Raw genomic sequence first — 21,346 nt, forward strand, 5'->3', positions numbered from 1 at the left:
TATATACATGACTTTAACCTTGTAACATTTTCTTAATCTGTTTTTTCTTTAGTGTTGTCTTTTAGGACCTGTGATATCTTCTGCTGATGAAATGTTCATCTAAAGTTTAGAAATTATTTCCAGTTCACATTTTTTCCCCTCTGGTTTCAGGTAAACTCCGTACTTATAATTTTATTAGAAGTAGTGTATATGGACTGATGCCACTTTCCTTAAATTGCTTGCTATTGATCTAGTCATCTTTCTCTCTGAGCACATCTAGAGAGAGAAAACTTGAGTGGTGTTCACCAGTTGTTAATGACAGAGTCTTCTGTGTTGGAATTTAATGTAATTTTTACTTGCCTCCTATTTTTTCTATTGCTTGCAATGTTTTAAATAAGCATAAATTGTTTTTACAAAACAGTAAGCTAAATGGACCTTACAACTTAAGAAGAAAATAGAGGAGGAGGAATGTGAGCTTCTTCAAACCTTATTTCTTCATGAGCAGGTCATCTTTTTATGCTCATTTAATCACTTCATCCTCAAGGTGACGAGGTGAAAACCCTAGACAGAGGTAGTCCTGTCTTTGATCCAAGAGAACATCTGAAAATTGAGGTAGTTGGAAACATGGTACCATGAGATAGGGCTCTTTTTATTTTGTTTAATTTATAGTCTTAATTTGTATATCTCCTCAAAATAAACCTCCTGGAGGGAATATAAAATATGGATGGGAAAACAAAGTGATTCAAATGAGCCCCCTACCGAGGCCACCCTGGAAGCCACAGATTAATGACCTCGTGCAAAGGAGGAACACATTTTAATTTCATAAATAGGATAAGAGTTAATTTCCTTAATGTTTCTTGCTCTGCTTTTGGAATTTAGTTTTTTTAATTACAAAAAAAAAAATTCTAGAAAAATGGGGGAAAATATGCACAAGGAAGAAGAAAGCTCACAATTTCATCTCCCAGAGGCAACTACCCATTAGTGTTTAAGTTTAATTCAGGGTATTTTTTTTCCTAGGCATTTTTGTTAGTACTTGACATCAAGCTGAATAAGAAATTGTTATATTGTTTTTGTTGTATAACATGATATATTGAAGTTTCTTAGGAATGTAACTTTTTTATTATACAGATAATATATGACCATTGTAGAAAAAGTTGCAAAATATAAATAAAATCAATAAAAATCACCTTGCCACTTAGATATAAAAGTTCTTGTTATATATACTTACAAAGTTTTTTAAAAGGGTAAAATTATATAAAACCTTCTGAGTAGTTTCTTATTTAACAACAGATCGTAAACATCCTAGATACCTCTAATTTTTTGCTATTATAAAGAACCTAAATTAAAATGTTTGAAGGTATATCCTTGTTTATGTTTAATATTTGTCCAATTATTTCCTCAGGAGAAATGTGTAGAGGTGAAATTGCTGAGTCAAACAACATTTTTAAGACTATTTCCAAAACTTTCGAAAAGTTGTATAAATGTGTAGTTTTACTGGAAGTACCTAAGAATGTCCATTTCATAAGCCTTTAGCAATTTTGTATCATTACTAAGTTTAGCTGTCTAGTCCAGTAGGAAAAATGGATCATTTCTCATTGTCTTAATTTGTATGCCTCTGGTTGCTATCAAGGATAAAGAATTTCATAGAATTACTGACTACAGTTTTCTTCTATTTCTGACATTAATCTATTTACATGCTTATGTTGTTACTAATTTATATTATTTTTAAGTATTTATAATATTACTCCTTTATAATGTTTTAAAAATGCATTTATAGGTATTTATTTTATAACTGAATTGGCTAATATTAGAGAGTCAAGTTAAATAATAATTGATGATGATAGAACCTTTGCTCTTACCCTTATTTTAATGAGAATAAACCTAATCTTCTGATCATTAAGCATGCCTATTAATTTGAGATTGAGACAATAAAAGTCTATCAGTAAAATAAGATTAGAAGAAAATTAAATTAATTTTTTAAATCAGGATCTGTTTCAAATTTTATCAAATGTCTTTTTAGCATCTATCAATATATTTTTTCTTTTTCATTTATTTATAATATAAATGGCATTTAGTTATTTTTCCTACATTGAACCTCTTTGCATTCTTGCAATTCACCCTGCTTGGCATTGAATGTTTGAATCTGTTCCATCTGTTCTGTTCTCATTTTCAAAAATACCAGCTGTGCACATTAGATTGTCTTTATTTACCTTTTGTATCTATTATTAAATACCTTTATTCTTTAGTGTTACTAGTCTTATATGATTTCCCCAAGCCATCCACCCTATCCATGCTAGAGTTTTCATTACTTTTCTAGTCTTTGTTGCTTTCATTCTGTAATGTCTTAGGTTTCACTTCCTTTTATGAGCTTTTCCAACTTGTTTTTCCGATTATTCTGTTATCATATAATCTCCCTGAGTTTTTGTTTTTAGAATTTATATTATCTGTAATTTTTGTAAGAATATAGAGAGCTATTAAACTGAACCTCTCCTATGTTTCTTTGGGTAATTCATTTTACAGTGTATAATGTTGATTTCCTTTTAAGACTTTTATCCATCTTTGAATGATTCATCTGCCAGATTCTAGATGAAGAACATTGTGTGATGAAAGGGGATATGAACTGGCAGTATACAGCCTACCACTGGTTATCTCCTTTACCTTATCACTAAACCTTTTAGTGTCTTAGGGAAAAATGGTGGAGTTGGGAGTGGGGAAGTGCAGAGGACTAGTTAAAAACACAGGCTCTCAAGTCACCCACTGGACTCCAGTCCTAATGCTGTGCCACCTACTAGTTCAAGGTAAAAGAACTAGTGTTTTTAATTCTCTGTATTTTTGTTTTGTCATCTGTAAGACGGGGGTAGTAATAACTCCTTTATGAAAATTAAAGAGGACAGTATTTAACCTAGAGCAATTTCTACCACATACTAATCGGTATTTGTATAAAGGGCAACATTATTATTAGCCTTTATTGCCTTGTGAACTTTCTGTTGCAATCTGGACCCACTACCATCCTTTCCTTGGGTCACTCTACCTTACTCCAGGCACCCACCTCAATTAGGAGGGCTGGTTAGAGACCATAGAAATGACTTGCAAGATGTGTTGTTCAGTTGTACTTCCTCAACTTTTTGTGGCTTTGATGTAAATCTCCATAGGGACATCCCACATCTCCCACAACTGTCCCATTCCTCCAACTGTAGTCAGAAACTCAGTGGATTTCCCTTTTTAGGACTAATTTTAAGTCTGTATCTTGCAGAAGATCAAGAGCACCTCTCAGCTCTCAGCAAACTCTCTCTTTGCAGTAGAGAGATCACATATTTGGCCAATTCTTTGTGGTTTAAAATTGTAGGACACACCATTTCTTTTTATCATTGTAGATGGTAAGTTCCTTTTTTCTTGCTGTTTCTGGTATGTTTTAAGAAAAGGAGGGGAACAAATATCTTAACTTGAATATTTCTCCTGGAAATCTAGAATAGTTTCAATAGCTTAAGAATGGTCTGAAAGAATTCACCTGTAAACTGCTCCTAATCAATGGAGAATCCATAACAAATTATAAAATCCAGCATGGTCATTATATCAATGATTTGCATTTCCTACTTAATATGTTTTAGTATTTGATATTTTTCAAAATCTATTTCACTGAGATTTTCTATTATTTTTCTGTTTTTTTTAATTGCTCTAATGTTTCCTTTTATAAAGAGGGAGGAAAAAGAAGTTACATCCTCTTTCTTGTTTTAAATACTATGTATGTGGGGTTTCTGTCTCTCATTTGCATTGACAGGATTTTGGCTATTTATTGGTCTTTCCAAAAGCCTATACGTGGTTTTACTTATTTTTCTGGTTTTATCCTTAAGTCCATCTCCTATTGTCCTTAGCTTAATTTTTAATTTTTTCTAGATTCTTGAATACCTGGCTTATTTTTATTATTTATTGTTAATAGTAAACCATTTGTCTATATAGTATGTTTGTATAATAGTGAATCATTCTGCTCTGATTATAGCCTGGTGATGCTACATCATTTACATATTTTAATGACAATGAAATATTCCATGATTTGAAAAAATTACAAACATGTTTAACTATTCTCATTGTTTGTAGATTAGTTCCATTTTTTGAGTCATTTTAAATATATTTTTTATAATCACTTTTCAGTAATTATAAATACCTTATAATTTTTATTAACAATACTACTTTTTTGGATGTAGTAACAATACATATTATAAAACCTTGAATATTTCATAAAAGCTAAAATAACTCTCCACTAAAGAATGTAGAATATAATTCTTAAATGTTCCTCAGCCCTTTATGAAGTTAAGTATTTATTTTCAGAACACTTTTTTTTTATTAAAGTATCATTGATGTACGATCTTATGAAGGTTTCACATGAGCAACATTGTGGTTTCAACATTCACCCATATTTATCAAGTCCTCCCCACCCCATTGCAGTCACTGTCCATCAGCAGAGTAAGATGCTATGCAGTCATTATTTGTCTTCTTTGTGCTATACTGCCTTCCCCATGACCTACCTGTATTGTGTGTGCTAGTTATAATGTCTCTTAGTCCCCTTCTCCCTCCTTCCCCACCCCCTTCTCTTTGGTAACCACTAGTCTCTTCTCAGAGTCTGTGAGTCTGCTGCTCTTTTGTTCCTTCAGTTTTGCTTTGTTTTCATACTCCACAAATGAGTGAAATAATTTGGTATTTGTCTTTCTCCACCTGGCTCATTTCACTGAGCATAATACCCTCTAGCTCCATCCATGTTGTTGCAAATGGTAGGATTTCTTTTGTTTTTATGGCTTAATAATATCCCATTGTGTATATGTACCACACTTTCTTTATCCATTCATCTACTGATAGACACTTAGGTTGTTTCTATATCTTTGCTGTTGTAAATAGTGCTGCAATAAAATAGGGATGCATATGTCTTTTTGAATCTGGGATCTTGTTTTCTTCAGGTAAATTCCTAGGAGTGGAATTCCTGGGTCAAATGGTATTTCTATTTTTAGTTTTTTGAGGAACCTCCATATTGCTTTCCACAATGGTTGAACTAATTTACATTCCCACCAGCAGTGTAGGAGGATTTCCCTTTCTCAGCATTCTCACCAGCATTTGTTATTTCTTGTCTTTTGGACGTTGGCCATCCTAACTGGTGAGATCACTGTGATGTTTTAATTAACTGCCAAAGAAAAATATCACCATCTGCTAAGCATCAGTGACCCATGACACTAATTATGGTGAATGACATAGTCAAGCAGGGGCAACATGAATGCTTTTCTTTGTTCATTGCCCTGTGATGGTCTTGGGTTTCATTTCAGACAAAAAAATCTGTCACCTTTTCAAATCATGTTAATTTTACTGGTAAGATAGTGAAAGATATACTTGACATCAGGTATCATTATAGGCAAAGAATTCGATATTTTCCACAAAACTCTGTGGAAAAGGTGGCAAAATGGTTCAGAGAAGGCTGAACAAAGAGCCATGAGAGATATCCAGTGTCACCTGGAGAAAACTGAGATCTTCCAGGAAGAGTGCTAGGAACTTTGCATATGCTTATCAATACCCAATCCTGTGATTTATCAAAGGGCTCCATGCAGATGACCAAAAACAAGTATGCTTGAAATTCATTTTGACTCTATGCAAATTGTCCTGTACTAATGGCTAGTGCTGAAAATATCATCAAGCTTAGTGTTAGGTACTATGCTAAATTCCATACATGCAAAATCTCATTTCATTTTCAAGATAACACTATATGGTTTTATCAATACAATGGGCTGAATTAATAACTACTCCCACTACAATTGCTTAGGAATTCTGAATAAAATGAAACTAAAGCATTTTTAAATACATTATTGAAGTAACTAGAAAAAAATAAAAGCCCTGGGCATCAGGAACTAAAAGTGGAAAACACATAAATTGACCAAGGATTAGCATGAGTGGTGTGCAGGAGGGTACAGAGCCCAGAAGGTCTCTAATTGCTAAGAGCTCAGGTCCTGAAGTCCATGGAAGGAGATCAGACTTGTGTGACAACAGGAATTGGAATGTAAACAGCAAAATAAAGCCAAGCCTCTCAAATTGCTTTGCCTTAAAGAAATGGGGATCTAGATAAAATCTGCCTGCCATCTCTGGGAGAGAGCAATCTTTTCACTATCTTGGTTTCTGGGTGAGTAAAAAATTTCCTTCATTCAAAACCACAAGCCTACATATTCTGGGGTTTGGAGTTCAACTTGTGTGTCCATGAATGAGAATCCAAGCTGAAATCACTGAGATATACGGCAAAAGGAAATGAAAATCTGCTCAGAACCAATGCCGTGTAAAATTCCAAAGAAGGTAAAAATAACATAGAAGAGGTTCCTAGCCAAAAATTGCAAAGCATGCTAGAAAATAAGCAGCAAAGTAAGATTATTATTTGTCATTCGTAGGGTCTTTATTAATCTGAACAAGCTTAGAAAATAACACTTTAAATGACAGATGAGATAAGAGAATAGAAATTATAAGGAATAAGGAACCATAAAAAATAAATGACATTTAGAAAAAATAGAACTTCTGGAAATGAAAAATATGTTGATATTTAAAATCCAGTTAATGGATTGAAAAAAAATCAAATTCAATATAGTCAAGGGGAGAATAAATTAACAAAGAGAGAGCTGAGGATATAACCCAAGATATCACTGAGTGGTAAAGCAATATAATTGTAAGAAATGTTGAAAGATATGGAGAAAAGAAGACAGTGTCCAACAAATGTCTGTTAGGAGTATTAGGAAATGAGAATAAGGAGAGCAATATTCAAAGAGTTAATACCTGTGGAACTTCAAATTATTATTTACCAATTCATGTATAAAAGATATGAAATCTCTGATTCAATAAACACCAGCAGTCCTGGACAAAATAAAACAATCTACACCTATACTCATTATAGAGAAGTAGCAGGATACCAAAGCAAAGGAATAAACTAATAGAGCTCTCAATAGCAAAATAGAGACCAGAAAAAAGAAATGCTGAAATTGAGGTGCCAAGAGGTCAAGGATGCTTCATAGGACTGGTAACCAGTAGTAGTAGAGTCAGGACTTAAATAAGGTGGTTTAACTCCAAAGCCCATATTCTTCCTATATAATATCCTAGACAGTTGTCTTTATCTTTATAAAAAGAAAAAAAAAATCTCTCAAAATAAAAGTAAAAAAATTATCAGGAACTTAAATTCTTTAGAAACAGAAAAACCATGTGTGTGTCTTTTCGCAAATGTGAAATCGATCTAACTAATATTAATGATTACAAAAATTCAAAAGTAGGATTTTGAAGACTCTTCATGTGGTAGTACAGATTTCCACAATGGGTCCAATTAAGCTATATTTAGACATACCTGAAGGTGAAACATTCTTAATAATGTCACTCCAAATGGAAGAAGGGGGATGAGTTTTAATGGATAAAAATGTTTCCAATTTTTAATCAGGCATGCCATATGTAGTAAATGGAGAAATCTTAATCAAAGGATCTCACTTTCCCACATCATCCCTTAAGCATATGATCTTGAATATTAATGAGCTAGGCAACAGATCTTTAATTTAGTGAATGTACACATGTATTTGAAATCTCAATAGAAAAAATTAGTTTTAAAATGGGACAGATTTTCTTTTATAGCCCATTAACTAGGTCTGAAAATAATTCCCAAAGTGAGGGATGAATGAGAATATAAATTAAAATAAATACTTCATCTCCTACAGTGAATGCTTTGAATGAGAATACATGCTTGCATTTATATATATATATATATCACAGCTCAAAAAGGGTGAAAGGCATTTTAAAAAATATTTTTTTATTTATCTGTTTCAACTACAGAATGTTTCAATATTGCATAATATACAAGAGAAAAATACTTTCAGTTTACCAGAAGAGTCCCAGAAAATTGCTCTTCTGAAACTAGTATTTTCCTTTATTAACTTTAATAAGTGACTAGATTTAAATTTAGTGACCATAGATTGGTCAAAGGATTGGAATAAGCTCAACAGTCTAGTAATACACTAAGATCATTTTCGTGTAATACCTCAAGCTCATCCTAATAAGTGGCAGCACAGTGGGAGGTGGTGGTATAGCTGGCCTTTAAGAGATTGAGTTTAAAATCTTCTTTCTTATGATCTTGGGAGAGTTACTTGAATCTCTGTTCTTTCATGTCAGCTTTTCTACAAGGATTAGACACAAAAAGGTATACAGTAGGAAGTCTACAGCTGGGAGTCATCTTTATCTCCAATTAAATTATGCCAAAAATAATTGATATGAGGAGCTGTCTGAGAACTCTTGGGTCCTGTTTCTATCGTGAAAGGCTGGCACACACACATATCTGATATATGTCTGGGACCTGGGTGCCCTAGAGAAACAGCCAGAGGAGTTGGTTTATTCTAATCCAGAATTCCCCAGTCCCATCCTGCAGTCAACAGAGGTCTCCCTGAAAGAACACCTCGACCTTCACACATAAGATGTGTTCTGGCTGTTCATGCTCTGTCATCAAACAGGTACTATTCAGCAGCCAAAACTCGCAGAAAAGAAAAGGTATGTATAAGGGAGATGGCAATGGACTGGGAGGGTGTATCAATCAATTCTCTCCATCCCATGATTTGGGCTGATGGGACATAGCCTCCCAAACAAGGAGCCCAAACATTAGTCAACTTCTAGCTTTTGACATTTCTCATTCTACTAGGAAAGAGGAATTCCTTAACCTTCAGCAAATGCCCCTCATAGGCTAGTATCTTTGTCTTTAGGGCACACCCAGAACAAATTCTGACACCTTTTACCAACCAAGCCCTGGCCCTTAACTATTAGGAAAGGACCAGGCCTGGGATGAGGGTCACTAGCATTTACCTTGTACCCTGTGCCAGTCATAGAACCTTGGCCCTTTCTACAATAGACCTCTGTTCTCCAAAGTCCCCATTCATTCAATATGAAATTATTGAGTACTTTCCACATTATAATAGTCTTATTTATTGATTGCTCAGTATGAATTCGGGCATAGTTCTAAGCACTATTATAAACATACTATCTTAGGTTCCCAACAATTGTGTAACTTATTTATGTTTTCCATTTCATATCTAAAGGAACTAAGGCCCAGAGGAATTAAACAACTTACCCCAAATTCAACTTGAATAATGGTTTGCTCACCACTATTCTAAGCCTAAACAGAAAAAATGAGGACACATTTGTCCTCCAAGAGCCTAGAGTCCAATATGGGAGACACACTTGTATACAACTGACATCAAAATTGGTTGGCAAATGCTGTAAAGGATGTCCATACAAACTGCTTTTTTAAAAAAATAATATGAGTCTCTTATGTCAGCTACTAACACTTGATAATATAGCATTGTATTCATACACTGCATCATGCACAGACATTGTAAACAGATCTATAGTAATTTGGCATGAGAATATATCTGGGCCTTGACAGCAACTGGAACTTTAAGCCTTTTGTTATGAGCATGTGTGTATCTGTATAACAAAAGAATGCCTGGTCAGGCCAGACAGAATAATGTCCCAGGTGAAAAGTAACCTGCAGGACACAAACACAGTAATTGCCTCGGTCTAAAATGAATGATGACTAGAAATGCTCTTCTCTAGCAGGTAAGAAATCTATAAGGTGACCCACAGAGCAAGGGTAACAGAGCCTTCAGTAGACCCAGAGGCCCAAGCTTCCTGGGTCAGGGGACTTCACAAGTTTCATGTTCTGATGTCCTAACAGGCTTCCTTACCATCCTGGCTTTGATGGGTTCCTAGCAAGGAAGGCTCACTCTGAGATGTGATTATGACCACAGGACAAAAAAATAGCCTTGGGTTTCCATTCTAACTTGGCTTGCAGTCTTTGTCACTGAGATAAATGCATATTTCTTCCACCCCCACCTCTACACTGAAGGAGGATTACTCATTCATGGAACAATAAATAAAAGGAGCCAACAGCTGTAGGGGGAGAAAAGGCAAAGGCAAGCAATTAGCAAGTTGACCATGAGTAGAGAAGAACATAAAATCAGCGGGTGACTTTTAAAGCTCAGTCCCTTGTCACTTCCCCTATCAAACCCTGATTTTCAGTCTTCTGGCCACAGTTAGAATCAGTCACTCATACCTCTGTTCCCTCAGAGCACTCTTTACTTCTATTAAAACATTTATTCTACTTCATCTTGTAATATATCCTCTCTCATTGGACTAAGAGCTCCACAAGGGTAGTAAGTGGGTGATGTAAATCTTACTAATCTCAGTTTCCCATGTATAGGAGACAGCAATGCATAGCAGAAGACAACATCAAAGTTACACCTACCTTGAGAGGACACCCTTGACAACGGAGGGATGGAAGAGCCCAGGATGGAAAAGGTGAGGCTGAGAATGACTGCACACCATTTTGTGGATCTCTTGATGGTGAACAGGGTCAAAACCACCAACTGCAAGTATGCAGATGGCAGTGTTGGCCTTGGGGCAGGGGGAGTGAACCAACCTTGGCTACCAGCAACATCGAATTCACATGCAAGTCCTCCCTACTCTACCTTCAAAATATGTTCTTAATTCAGCCACTGTCCACCACCAAAGTCCACTGACAATCCTAACCTGGTCTTCTATGGCAGCCTCCTCCTTGGCCTGTCTGCCTCCACTGCCCCCCACCCCACAGACATCAATACAGCTGACAGAGCCTTTTAAAAACAATGTATGGTGTCCCAGCTGAGTACCATCCAATGGATTCCCGTCACATGTGAAATCCAACGCCCCCACAGCCTTCCGTGGTTGTGCCCGCCTCTCCCAGATGCCACTCCCATCTTGTTCCCTTCCATTCTTCCTCCCTCACCCAGCCAGTCAGCCTTCCTGCTATGCTGTGAGTTCATCTAGTATGTTTTCACCACTAGGTGTTTTTACTGTTTGTTTCCTCTGACACTTTCCTTCCAGAGAGCCATAGAGATCTCCCCAGGCCCCAGCCTGTTCCCAGGCAGCAGTGTCCCAGGCAACCAAAGGAACTACATGCTGTTCAACAACTTATAAGACCTCAGAAGGCATCTTCAAGGGTCCTTGGCACTTCTGAGTTCCAGAGTCAGCATGAATAGCCTTGGGAGAGGCATGAAGGGGTGTGGCACAGAGGAAAATCTCAAAGGCAGATATAGAAATAACCAGGAAGAAGAGGGCCTGTTTACAAATTGCTATACCTAATGGAAGCTGGTGAGTATGCTTTGTGAATTAACTGATCATAACATTTGCCTCTGACCATTAAAAAGTCAGTTTTCAAGCCTGAAGAGGGCAGTGAGAGTCTCCACACTGAGGTTTCTAAATCCCCTTTCCTCTGCATCTCCTTCCCATTATTATAACTTAGGTCTGGGAAAGGATGGCAAAGAGTGTTAAGTGAGGCCACCTTGTCCTGCTAAGGTTGCAGACTGATCATGGCTTGTTTCCCAGGGAGCCCTGATATGTTCTCAACAAAGTGTCCCTGGCAGGCATTGTCAATAAATTTAAATTGAAACATAAGAAAAAAATCAATTTCCTATCTCTAAGAATTGTTGAGAAGGGAAAATAAGGCTTATGGGAACCTCTCACTCTTACCATGCCATTGTGTTCAACCCAAACTCTAAAGAAGATAAATTATTCATTTTTATCCTTCTTCTTCATCCACCATGCTCCCCCTAACCCCCAACCTGCCCTGAGCTCCATCACCCAATGGCCATTTGCAAAATGTCTTCAATGGTACCAGCTGGCTAATTCAATGAGTCTATTTCTTTAGCATTCCACTTGGAAGTATTAATGAAAATGTTCTATTTTGTGTTCTTTCCTTTTCTTAAAAGAAGTATGACACAGTAATTGCCTTATGATAGAAAGGTACTTTACAATTCAATATGACTGTTCACAAGCAAAGCTATTACCTCATTTTAAAGATGAAAAGACTTGGGTTGAGGGAGGTTAAATGACTTGCTACATGTAACACAGCTAGATGACAAAATAGGACAAAAAAGCCAAGCCTTCTGAATTTCAATTCAGAACACTTTCCACTCCACCAATGAGCTTACCTGAGCAACTAAGATAGCTTCATCCAAGAAAAAGTAATCTCATCATTGGCAGTTTCTCACTATAGAATGGTGTGCAGAAAAGCTGAGCAATTTTTTGCAAAAGACCAACTGTAGGTAAAATTGCAGTATTTCCAGATCTCTTGCCTGGCCTTAGTGCATCTCCGTATCAACAGGTGTTTCCAAGGGGTAGAGAAGAGTAATCCATCTCCATAGTAATAGGTAATTACAAGGGCCATCAGGGCATATCAGGACAGGAGAGGTTGGGTGGGGTCCCTTCTTCTGCATCCGGGTTGTGAGAGACACAGGAAAGCAGAAGTAGATGACTGCTGTATGCAATAAATGGGTTTTTCCTACTTTATTTCTCCCTTAGACTGATTTCAATTTCAAGGGTATTTTACCCCAGGATTTTCCCCCTGGAGTTAAATCTGACATAGTTGGCAGGATCTCTGAACCTGAAATCTGTCTACATGGGTGTGACCTTTGGGTGGGCTGCCCCTGAAGATGGTGGGGTGATGCCTGGAACACTCCTTGTGGATGGTGAAGAGGCCCCAGGGTGCAGCTTCACCCGGGAGCCCCCTATCTGTGGGGCTTCCAACTGGGGAGCCTCTAGTGGGGAATTGGTCTAGAGTAAAGCACCTCCTAGAGGGTTGGGGCCTTCCCCAGAATTGGAGAAGGGTAAAGACACTGGAAGCTGTGAAATTAGCCCTTCATGAGGTAGAAGACTGCTTAGAGGCCCTGAGTGGCTGTGTAGCACCTGGGATTGTGGGATGCCTTTTTCTCAAGATAGTGGGAAGACTTATCAAGGAGAGAGACAGGGTTATTGAAGAGAGAGAGAGACTTTGGCAGGAGAGACCCACACTTCAGCATCACTTGGAGGAGCTGGGTGAAGACCTATGGGATGCTTTTAAGAAAAAGAGGCAGTTATTGAGAAGACATGTGGTGCTCCTAGAAGATATGTTAGCAGCAAGGGAGGAGGCAGAAGGAGAATCCATATTGCAGGAGGCCCTGGGGGAGAGGGAGGAAAGAGGGGTGCCTTCAGGCCTGGAGATGGTAGAGGAGATGTTGAGAGAGGATGAGGGAGTGGGGCTGAGGGCCTATCTGTTGCTGAGGCTACTGCCTGAGGCACCATCCTCTCCTGTATTAAAGACCCACCCAGTTGTAATTAATAAAATATAAATGCAACAATTGCGGGCTCCTCAAGGGGAGAAGCTGCCCCATCCCCAGGTTGTGGAGCACTCCATGCTCCACCCTTATACCCAGGATGAGCTGGTGGACATGAGTGTCCAGTTGTGGAAAAAGCCATTGGAATGTCTGCCTATGTGGCTTTTGCGCCTCTGGGATATGGGGGTGGAAAACATTGTTATGTCAGGTTCTGAAATGGGTAGACTGGCTTCCATGATGACTCACCCTTCTCTCTGGCAGCAGTTGCAAAGTGCCCATCACACCTCAGGGAATTGGGCTGCTTCTGAATTGGCTGACAGCAGCTATCAGGGCAGTTTGGCCTAACCAGGGTGATATACCATACTTACCTACTAACTGGAAAACATATCTAGGGCTCCAGCAGGTGTGACGGGAGATAGACATGAAAAATATCTATAATATAGACCCCCAGGGCCCTGATGAGGAGTTGTTCACCATAGTAATGAGAAATCTGGTGCTCCATACAGCTCCCCCATCTCTCTTTGGGTCTCTAGTGACTATTCTTGTTCCCCACATATGGCAACCCATATGTGAGGCTACTCGTACTTTAGCAGATCTGGGGGAGGTTGAAACAATAAGAACACAGAAGGAAGTACAGGCTATGACTGAAAGGAGAGGTGCAAAGGGCCTTGTGAAGGTCTCAAGGACCCAGATGTGGGTTGATTTGATAAGGGCTGGTGTAGTGAAAGAAAAACTTGATGGACAGCCCAATAGTATCTTGTTAAAACTGGGGCACCAGTTAAAGCCAGAGCAGCAGTTCCAGCCACTGAGGTCCAGGACATGGAAGCCAGAGGCAAAGCCCCATGTCTGGCCTGTGTCCCTGCAAGACTTCCTGGGGGACAGTACTCTGGCTCCCCCTGGGCCCTTGCCCCCACATGATGATGATTGGGCATCACGGTTCAACTGAGGGAGTTGTCAAGGTCCCCACCTTGGGGAACGTGATGGAGACCAGAGGCCACATATAAAATTAGGAATTCATTGGTCCCCTGTGAATACATAATGTGTCTTGGAGCTAGTGGACACAGGAGCTGAATGTTCTCTGATTTATGGCAACCCTGAGCATTTTCCTGGGACCCCTACTGTGATATATAGCTATGAAGGTAAGGCAATTAGCGTGAAGAAAGCCTAAATCCCATTGGGGATAGGGTGTTTACCTCAAAAGGGTTATACTGTGTACATTTCTCTCATCCCTGCATATATTTTGGGGGTAGATATCCTGCATGGCCTGTGGTTACAGACCGCTGTAGGTGAGTTCAGACTGAGGGTATGTGTGGTTAAGCCAGTTCTGAGGGGACATGCTAAGCACCCCTCTATAGCTTTGCCTGTACCTTGGTGGGTGACAAATACTAAACAGTATAAATTGCCTGGGGGACACAAGGAAATGGGAGAAACTCCACAGGAGTTAGAAAAGATGGGCATCATAAAGTCAATTTATAGTCCTTTTAATTCCCATGTGTAGCCAGTGAAAAAGCCAGATGCTCCTGGTGTATGACCATGGATTACAGGAAATTGAATAAAGTCACATCCCCTTAGCCTGCTGCTGTTCCCTCTATAGCAGCCATTCTGGACATTCCTCAGCCATGAGCTGGGAATGTTTCATTATGTAGTAAACCTTGCTAATGCTTTCTTCTTTATTGAAATAGTACAGGAAAGTCAAGAACAATTTGCCTTCATATGGGAAGGCCAGCCGCAGACATTCACTGTCCTCCAAAGAGATACCTCCACAGTCCCACAATTTGCCATGGACTTGTAGCCCAGAACTTGGCCACATGGAAGAAACTGCAAATGGTGTGACTGTATCTTTACACTGATTATATCATGCTCACATCTGATTCTCTTGCAGATTTAGAAGGGGCAGTTCCGAGACTGCTGCAACATCTACAGGAGAAAGGATGGGCTGTAAACAGCACCAAGGTTCAAAGACCTATTTTGTCTGTAAAGTTCTTAGGCGTTTTCTAGTTAGATAAAACTAAAGTTATCCCAAAAGCAGTCATAGACAAAGTCTGAGATTTCCCTATCCCTACTACTATGGCAGTATTACCAGGGTTTTTGCGTCTTTTGAGATTCTGAAAAGTGTTTATCCCTCACTTGGGACAAATTCTGAAGCCCTTATACCAGTCGGTATGAAAGGGCATCACGTGAGACTAGGATGATACATGTGCTGCTGCTTTTACTGCTGCTAAATAAGCAAGCAGTCAAAACCATATAGGCCTTGCATGTAATGGACTCAACAATGCCCTGTGAGCTAGATGTACATGTAATGGAAGATAGTTATGGCCTTTGGCAGCAGCTTGAAGAGACATGCCAACCTATTGGATTCTGGTCACAACTATGGAAAGGAGCAGAGGTCTGGTACACCTTGACAGAGAAGCAACTGGCTGCTGTGTACCACACCTGGCTGTCTATGGAGCCCATCACCAGAATGGTTCTGCCAAAGATAATAACCACTTATCCCATTGGGGGATAGGTGCGAGATGACCCAAAGGCATGGAGTGGTGTGGCACAGATGCCTACACTGGTCAAATGGGGTGTATATTTACAGCAGCATAGCACCCTCTCTAATAGCCCCTTAATTGGAAGACTCCATTGCTTACTGGGGCCAGTAATGTATACCAATGGAAAGCAGGAAGAACTTGCTTTTGAGCCATTTGTAGCCAAGAGTCCTTATCAGGAGGGAAATCCCTGATACCTGAAGATGCTTAGTATACAGATGGCTCCCATCATGAGCAGTCCCTGAAGTGGAGGGCTGTGGCTTTCCATCCTAAGACTGAGATAATATGGATGGAGGATGGAGAGGAGAAGAGCAGTCAATGGACTGATTTGTGGGCAGTATGGCTTGTGATCACCCAGGAGCCTTCTCCTATAGTTGTCTGCACTGACAGCTAGTCTATCTATCAGGGCTTGACCCTGTGGCTGTTGACATGGTATCATGCCAACTGGGTGGTTGGCCACTGACCCCTTTGGGGGCCAGATTTGTGTCAAGACCTATGGGCCTCTGGTTAGACTAAGACAGTTACCATATATCATGTGACTGGTCATTTGCCTTTGGCATCTCCAGGGAATGATGAAGCAGACACACTGGCCCAGGTGCACTGGCTAGAAGGAAAGCCTGTCTCTGATATTGCCCAATGGCTACATCAGCATTTGTTGCATGCAGGCAAAATACAATGTGGGCTGTTAACCCATCAGTGGGGCTTGCTATTGACCTTTGAAGAAGTCAGCAGAACCCAGAAAGAGTGCCTTGTGTGCTCTCAGAGGGACTTATACTGAGTCCCGCAGCAACATGGGACAATAGTAAAGGGGACCAATAGCCCTTGTCAGGTGGCAGATAGACTGTACTGGGCCTCTGCCCATATCAGAAGGATATTAGTATTGCCATGACTTGTGTGGACACAGCTACTAGCCTGTTGGTTGCTTTTCCTGCACTTCATGCAGATCAGCAAACCACCAAGAGGGACCTAGAATGTCTCTTTGCAACCTATGGCCAGCCGCAGGTGATTGAGAGCGATCAAGGTACCCACTTTACTGGACATGCATTACAAAAATGCGTGTAGCACTTAGGGATAAAGTAGAAGTTTCATGAACCATATAACCCTCCTGGGGCAGGCATGATAGAGAGGTACAATGGTTTGTTGAAATCTGGCTTAAAGTCAGACACCAATGGTCTACAGGCCTGGTCAGTTCACTTATGGACAGTGCTATGGTGTTTGAATGAGAAGCCCTGAAAAGGAGCCTTGAGCCCTGTGGGTATGCTAACACATTAACATTGCCGCCTCTCCTATACAACTGTATATGCAAACCAAAAAAGAGTTATTGAAGCCAGGATATGGCCAGCAGAGCAACATATTGCTGCCAGAATAGATGTGGCCCTGGACATTTTGACACAAGAGCAGTGATGGCTGGCCCTTCTGGCACCTTGGAGAAAATCCTGGAAGCTGGCCTCATGTGTGTTCCTGGAGTAATAGCAGAGTGGCCCCCAAAGATCATGGTAGTGTACTCAAACGTCCTGGAGGTAAGAGCATCTTACAGGGAAGTTTTGTTTTCTCTTTATGGCCAGTGCATATACCTCCCATAGCCCTATATCTTGACCCATCTGTAACTCCCACAGGGAGGGGAGTGAAAGTCTGATATACTAGACCAGAACAAGATCCCATTCCTGCCACTGTCCTATCACAGGACCACTCTCTTGCATGCATCCTACCTGATGGACAAGATTTGCCTATGCTGATGTAATTAAAACATGTATCTTATCACCCTTAAAGTTATTTTCTTCTACAGTCCCTGTGGCCTGGACCCACCCCCTGGCTGCAGCTGCCATGTGATGATTGCTCTGAACTTCCTACCTGTTCAGCTACTGACTGCCTGTGGAATGGGTAAGCTATGGACTTAATCTGCATAGGATTTTGAACCTAGCTGAATCCTCCAGTTTGAGGATTATCATGATTTTATTGCTGTTGCTATTGTATATTAGTCTGGTTACAATGCTCCAGTTTTCTCACATAGGGGCCATTGTGGAAGATGAGGAACAAATAGACTATAAAGTGAGATTTCTGGATGGGCAGGCTGTGGGTAAAATTGTAATATTTCCAGAATCTCTCACCTGGCCTTAGTATATCTCCATATCAATAGGTGTTTCCAAGGGATAGAGAGTAGTCCATCTCTGTATCAATAGGTAATTACAACTTTGAGTGAGGGCATATCTGGACCTGAGAGGTTGGGTGGGGTCCCTTCCTTTGTAGCCGGGTCATGAGAGACACGGGAGATCAGAAGTGGATGACTGCTTGTAAGCAATAAACAGGTTTCTCCCACTTTATTTCTCCCTTTGAATGATTTTGGTTTCAAAGATATTTTGCTGCAGTATTTTTCCCGGATTTACACCCTGAGAACTGTATCTAAAATATTTCACTCAGTAAGCTAGCTATTATTACTAATACTGTCATTACTGCTAGATAAAGTCATATAATAAGGACTCTTCTTCCTTTCATGCCTTATCTCTCTGTCTGACCTTGGGCAAATCAGCCAACTTCACCAAGCTCCAGGTTCCTCTTCTGCGGACAAAGACAATAGTAGTACCCTACTTATTTCACAAAGTCCTTAAGAGGATCAAATTGGATAAACGAGTATAGAGTATTTTGCAAACAGTCTTTGACCATAGGCTTTTCATATTCTCGACAGGTATCATATTAAAATGTGAGTTAAGCAACTGAAGATTTTCAGAAGTGAAATGCTGGAATCCTCTTTAGTCCAGCTGGATGAAATGTAAATGTGTTTATGTAAGAATGGGGGGCAGGTGTTGTAATGTACATCATTTATTATTCCTTTATTTCTTCACTTACAAATACTTATTGAGATTATACCTGGTATATATAGTCCTGTGAGTTACAATGGGTACATAGCATGGATGAAATGGGCTGACACCCTGCCCTGGCACTACAGGCTCGTTGAAGCAGTTGGAAGGTGTACGCAGGAAGCCTCTGGAGAATTCAAGCTCCTATTCCTCATGGGAGGGATAGGAAAGGACATCCACGGAAATCCAAAGGATGAAGAAGCATTAATGAGGCAAAGGGGAAGGAATCCCAGCAGCATAACAGTAGTACAATGGCCCCAAATGAGGAATAAATATGAAACATTCACAAGACCAAAGGAAATCAATGCAAATCAGATTGAGAAAGCAAGGGAGAGAATGCTAGGGAAGTGGGCAGGGGCCAAGCCTGATAGGCCAAGTCGAAGATTTTGATCTTTAATCTAAAAACAGTTTAAAAATCCACAGGTTTGAAATAGAAATTAACGTTTTGAGAAGATCATTCTTCTGACACAATGGGAAGAATGGATGGGAGGGGCATACACAGATGGGGTTTACAAGAAAACACACCTGGGGAGGGGGGCCCAGGGGTGTTAAATGGCAGTGTGAATGAGCATGGTGAGAACAAGGAGAAAGAGAAGCAGACAGATTCTGACGTATTTATGAGGAAACAGCCCCAGAACTTGGTGCTAGATTAGCTATGGGGGAAATGCCAAGGTGGGTTCCTCTGTTTTTGCCAGGGAGACACGAAGTTAGTCTCTGGTATGGAGAATGTGCTAGAAGATGAATATCTTTAGTTGACTGAAGCTTCCAAGTAGAAGAATCAAGCAAGCAGTGGAACACAGAGATCAGAATACAGAGAACCTGGCACAACATCTGAGCTGTATTTGTTTTAGGCTCAAATGTGTAGAACTCAAGGAAAATGTTCCCTTCTAAGGAAGACAAAAGAAATGAGTAACAGGAAATGGGCTTTTCTTGCCCTCAGAAATCAGACACGCCAAGACAAGGTCACTGCTGTTAGTTCACTCCCCTTTTCCATCCATCAGCCTTCACTGCCCTGACAATATGGCCCTTCTCCCAGTTGCACTCATAGTCATAAATGGGTATCTGTGGAGCTTTCTGATCCTCTTTTCTGATAGAGAGTATATTTCTATATATTGAGCCAACAAAGACTGACATTTGACAGATGGCAGGAACAACAAGAATTAAAGCAGTGAAGCTTTCTAATCTGCTCTAAAACTGTTGACTAAAACTGTTGACTTTTTCCTACAAGCAAGGCTGGCTGACCTTACAATTCCTCAGAATTTGCCTCCTGACCATCGCACCTGCCCAGACTTTCCCCTGCCAGAGCCAGGCTATGTCAACACTTGTGCTTCTCTGTGCTTCTCTATCCTTCTCAGCCAAGTCCTTTCACCCACTTTGAGCCAAGAGCTAATGACCTTGGGGGTCAGCTAGTGTTACAATAAGAACCATAGAAAAGCTCTGGAAAAGAGGTGGTGATGAAAGCTTTCCTTGTCCTTAGCACTTCAACTAGACAGTTGTGAGAGATGTCAGGCTTTGCTCTGTACAAGCTCTGTGTTTTGGACAAGTTATTTAACCTTTACCAGAGCTTCTTTAACTGTAAAATGGGATAATATTGCTTTCCTCACAGGATCGTTGTGAAGATAGAACAAAACATTTTGATCAGGAACAATGGATACATAGAAAGGAGATGCTCTCTTCCTTCCATTCTAGAAAAATTTTCAAAGATGATCCTTGAACCATCTGGATTAGCATCACATGAGAGGTTTATACAAAATCAGATTATAGTCCCCACTCCCCACTGAGAAATTGAGTCTAGATCTATATAGTACAAGACAGAATCTTATTTCCTTCAGTTTAAGGAGCCATTTCTGCCTGTGTCCTGAACATACTAAAAAATCGGAGTACTCCTTTGGTCCTAGATCAGCATTTCTCAACTTTGGCTGCACATTCCTAACACTGAAGCTCAGGCTCCACCCAATCTAGTTAAATCAGAACCCCTGAGCATGGGGTCTGGGCATCAGTATTTCAAGAAGTACCAGGTGATTCTGTAGCTCAGCCAGAGATAAGAACCACTGGTTTCTATTATGCCTACTAAGTTACTGGGTAATTCTGTCATTCCTTTAAAATAATTGTGACTATCTAGCTACCCTCCTGCTAATTCCCAGGCAATCAGCCTCCTTTCATCTTGGATGCCTGTCTCCCCTGGTATTAGTACCTTCACAGTATAGAATATTTAATCCCTCCTAAAAGGGAAAGCCATCCAGTATTTACCTATAGACAGCATTGCCCTGTTGACACCCCCTACTTTGAAAGGCAGAGTGCACTAGGCCTCTGGAAGATAGTCCCAAGCCCCAGGAGACACAGTGCCTCCCACAAGGCCAAGCAGTAGACATGATGGCCTGAGAGGGAGTCAGTCATGCAGAGGCAGTTCATTGCCTTTAGGGTAGCAGCTGGGTAGAATTGCTTCTGTGTAAAAGCAGGCTTCTTTTGTAACCTATCAAACTCTTTGTACAGTCTTTTAATTAAACTGTTTAGCTGCAATCTAATGGATAAAAAAAAAAAGGTGAGCCAAAGAAGTAAGTTAATTTCTGGGAAAAAAGAAGTTAAAACTTAGATAGCAGATGTCACTGGCACATGAAAAAAAAAAAGGCAGTTAGCTAAAGAAAGCTTATAATATTGAGATTTTAATGTGCTATGGTTCTCTGGCTTAATTTTTTCTCCCTATTGAAAGACAAATGCCCTGGAGGGGATGAGTTAGACTTTTGGCTTCAGTATAATCAGGTTGGTAAGTTCCTCTCTTGAGAGCAGGATTTATAGGAATGGGAGAAAGCAC

General features: G+C 39.9%; 1 long non-coding RNA gene across 1 annotated transcript in view; it reads left to right on the plus strand.

The window, feature by feature from the left end:
* Window positions 1–8,133: 8,133 nt before the first annotated feature.
* The window catches only part of LOC140850570 (uncharacterized), a 30,785-nt gene continuing 17,572 nt past the window's right edge, over window positions 8,134–21,346 (plus strand). Inside the window, exons 1-3 of the long non-coding RNA XR_012133509.1 lie at window positions 8,134–10,317; window positions 10,882–11,148; window positions 17,466–17,560. This is a non-coding gene — a long non-coding RNA (uncharacterized lncRNA). The remainder of the gene's footprint in view (window positions 10,318–10,881; window positions 11,149–17,465; window positions 17,561–21,346) is intronic.

Source organism: Manis javanica, chromosome 7, assembly GCF_040802235.1.
Source record: "Manis javanica isolate MJ-LG chromosome 7, MJ_LKY, whole genome shotgun sequence".
Taxonomy (NCBI): domain Eukaryota; kingdom Metazoa; phylum Chordata; class Mammalia; order Pholidota; family Manidae; genus Manis; species Manis javanica.